Source organism: Octopus sinensis, linkage group LG17 (assembly GCF_006345805.1).
Source record: "Octopus sinensis linkage group LG17, ASM634580v1, whole genome shotgun sequence".
Lineage (NCBI taxonomy): Eukaryota > Metazoa > Mollusca > Cephalopoda > Octopoda > Octopodidae > Octopus > Octopus sinensis.
The window spans coordinates 49,932,962-49,936,346 of NC_043013.1; the positions used below are offsets into that span (position 1 = coordinate 49,932,962).

The 3,385-nt window shown below is 34.5% G+C and overlaps 1 long non-coding RNA gene across 1 annotated transcript; it reads right to left on the reverse strand.

Annotated features, from left to right (window-relative positions):
* Positions 1-2,227: 2,227 nt before the first annotated feature.
* Positions 2,228-2,903, reverse strand: LOC118766797. Its single transcript, XR_005002712.1, has 2 exons — positions 2,775-2,903; positions 2,228-2,383 (listed from the first exon to the last, which is right to left on the reverse strand). It is a non-coding gene; the product is annotated as an uncharacterized LOC118766797 (long non-coding RNA).
* Positions 2,904-3,385: the final 482 nt, after the last annotated feature.

The following is a 3,385-nucleotide window of genomic DNA, read 5'->3' on the forward strand; positions in this document are numbered from 1 at the left end:
TTATTTATTAATCTGATTTTGTTTTCAGTATCGATATTGGGAACAGGATCAGTGGGCATTTGGCTTAGTGTTGATGTTGGGGATATTTTAGTTTTGAATAATAATTCTTTTTCCCTTTTTTTAACAAAAACATGCAGACATCTGTATAGCTTCGGTGCACAGACAGAATCAGATTTTAGCAGTTTATTATTATCAATAGTAACAGAAGCATTTACAACAGTTTGTTGTTAAAAGTGGTTTAATTAAAGAAAAAAAAAAAAAAAGCAAATGCAAATGCAAAGGAATTAGAACACTTTCTTTTCTGTTTTTTTGTTTCATTTTATTTTAATTCAAAACAATAAACAAAAAAATACTTTAAAATTGGTCTCTGTTTTGTTTTCCTCCCCCCTTTAATTTGAAAATTAAAATCAAATATAACAACAAATATAATGATATTCACTGCTTAACATTTTTCAATGTATTTCATTATTTCTACCCATATTTTTTTTTAAGTTTCTCTGTTGCATGTTGTATATTTTCAGTGTTAGGAATTATTATTTTTACTCAACTCAGTTTAAATGTCTTGTGTTTTTTTAGTTCCTTCAGCTGTCACCAGGTTTACTCTTCAAGAATTACTGGAATTCATTCAAGCTGGGGATTTTTGTTTTTTATTATTTTTTTTAATTTTTTTTTTTTTGTGTTTTAAGTATTAGCAGAATTTATTTTACTGAATATGGAAGAATGGAAATCAAAACTGACCCAGTGGAATTTGAACTGAGAAAAGTGTTTTATAGCCTGATACAGATCTATCTCACATAGAATGCTGAATTCTTGTTTCTTCCTCAATGGAGCAACATTACTGTTGGCACTTTGATCATTTATTCGCTTTGAAGTTATATGAAATAAAGAGAACCCTTACCTGAAATACGAGTACAGTTAGCATCAGGAAAGGAATCAAGTTGTAAAACAATGCCTCAATATCTATGTGTTATATATATATATAAAATATTAGAAAAGAACCACCTTTTATCAATTCAAAATGAATAATTAAAATTACACCATCTAGAAAATTACATATAATAGAAAAGTTAAAATTAAAATAACAATTAAAAAGAAAAGATTAAGTAAATTACAAGAATTTACAAGTAAATTGTGTGAAATTTGATTTAGTATTTCTAAATTGAAATTCTTTTTCCTTGTAAGTTTGGATTTTATTCCCTCAAATAATAATTATTATATTTATATATATCCATGCTAGCTTGGAAAATGGACATAAAACAAGATATATATCTGCATGTGTTTTGCAAGATTTTTAATATGAAATACAGGGTGCAAGAGGTATTTGAGGACATATTTGGTATCAACTCTAATGTAGCAAAAAGCAAATGTTTTTTAATTAAAAATTGTACTTAAATATGAGACCAGAATCATTGGCATACCTACAGTAAATAGTCTTTATTAATTTCAGACATCACCTAGACAACAGTGGATTTCAGTGAAATTATGGTATTGTGAAGATGTCAATTAGTCTCCCTTTCAACAATGCTCCAAATGTAGTAGTCCTTGGCATTTGAATCTGGTGAGATTGGAGGCCTCAAGTTTGATGTCACATGATCATAAAGATTGTCTGACATCCATTCTTGGGTTATGTGGCCTTTGTGAGGTGCTGAGTTTTGTTGAACCACGTATGGACTTCCATTGTGTATTTCATCCATCAAGTGCTTAACAACAGTCTCCAGCACTTAAACATATCCAGCAGCATTAATTCTAAGACCCAGTGGAAAGATGTGACATGACCTTTTGTTACTCACCACTCCTAAAACCATTACAGTTGTTGGAAATTTAGCGTACATCACTCCGGGGACATTAAAAGGATCTGCACATAACTATCTGTTGTTTCTCCTCACAGACCTTTTGGTTTTGGTCAAAGTTTTACTCATCAGAGAAAAACTAAAGCATATCATGTCCATGAGGGTTTTTAACCTTGCTAAGAAATTGTTTGACATGAACAAACAATTTACCTCTGCTATTACAGGTATGAATTGGTTTCTACTCTGTGCATATGACTGGTGCACAAGGATGTGAATCTCCTAATGCAGCACAGTTCTGATGGTCCACTCCAACACCTAAAGTTCTATGGTTATGTCCCTTGTCGATTTTTTGGGGATCATCACTGATATTTTGAACCTTTTGGATGAATTACAATGTTGGCAGTATCTTAATATTTAAACTTTTTCTTCTCTCTTTGATGCTGTTGAAACATTCCTGCCAGGGGCTTCCAATTCAATCCAAATTTTGTGTACAAAAGATCTTGCAGAAAGTTGACTGTTTCTATATCACCATGTTCTGCACATATGGCAACTTATGACTGCTTGTCCTTTCATTTCCTGGGTTAGCACTTTAGCTACCGTGGAGGCACAATGGCCCAGTGGTTAGGGTAGCAGACTCGTGGTCGTAGGATCGCGGTTTCGATTCCCAGACCCGGCATTGTGAGTGTTTATTGAGCGAAAACACCTAAAGCTTCACGAGGCTCCTGCAGGGGGGGGGGGACCCTGCTGTACTCTTTCACCACAACTTTCTCTCACTCTTTCTTCCTGTTTCTGTTGTACCTGCATTTCAAAGGGGCCAGCCTTGTCACGCTGAATCTCCTCGAGAACTACGTTAAGGGTACTCGTGTCTGTGAAGTGCTCAGCCACTTGCACGTTAATTCCACGAGCAAGCTGTTCCGTTGATCGTATCAGCTGGGACCCTCATCGTCGTAGTAACCGACGGAGTGCTCCTACTACTACTACTACTTTAGCTACCATGGAAGATATGAAAGAAATAAAATCCTTTTACTTGGTCTGAAGAGATACTGATAATTAAGTATCCTCATATACCCCCTCATACACAGTAGTTGGTTGAAACAGACAGGTGAGTCATTTTGCCCCTAAAAACACATGCTCATTCTATTTCACTGCTTTATTACTAGTCGACTTATTACTTGACCAATTAAGTAATTGATTACTTTATTTGATCACTCAATCAGTTTGTGAAAGTAATTCTGTCGCTATTCACAACTTCATTAATCAAAGTGGCCCTTGATGCTGCTCCTAGGTCGTGATCTGTCCAACATAGATATATTAAGACTTGTTATTGTATTTATACTTAAGGTGGCAAGCTGATAGAATTGTTAGCACAGTGGATAAAATGCTCAGCAGCATTTCTCCATCTTTAGGTTCTGAGTTCAAATTCCGACAAGGTTGACTTTGCCTTTCATCTTTCAGGGTCAGTAAAATAAGTACCAGTTGAGTACTGGGATCAATGTAATTTGACTAGCCTCCTACCCCTAAAATTCAGACCTTGTACCCATACAAGGAAAGGTTATTGTATTTATACTTATTGCTATCTGTTTACCTGTATGTAT